Raw genomic sequence first — 453 nt, forward strand, 5'->3', positions numbered from 1 at the left:
GCCTGAGTTAAGTGACTCATGAAAATTCAGAGAAATGTAGTAAATCGACAGAAGAAAATGAGTACATCACATTAATTATAGGGTTGTGGAGGATTTGCACAAGAATAGTTCAGAATCTGATGTGGGGATAAGTGGAATCACTGTGACGGACAAGGACAAGACAGCAGGGGATGGAGGTCAAACTGGGGAGAGGTAGAAATACTCTCTTCTCAAAGGCAGAGATGTCAGTATTAAACACTAAGAGCCAGTTATGGAAGGTGTCTATAATCCCAGAGAGACCCTAAAATTATCTGGGTGAAGGAGAAGATCACCCTCACAGAATAGTGTTTACAGAGATGGGGAAACAAAAACAAAGCTGTATTTGGGTAATGCCACCAGTCCCGTTTGTCCAACAAACTGGTTGCAGCAAGGTGACTGACTGAATTAGGCTCCCATCGCCTTCTGCCCAGCCAG

This window comes from Cnephaeus nilssonii (genome assembly GCF_951640355.1).
Source record: "Cnephaeus nilssonii genome assembly, chromosome: 9".
NCBI lineage: Eukaryota > Metazoa > Chordata > Mammalia > Chiroptera > Vespertilionidae > Cnephaeus > Cnephaeus nilssonii.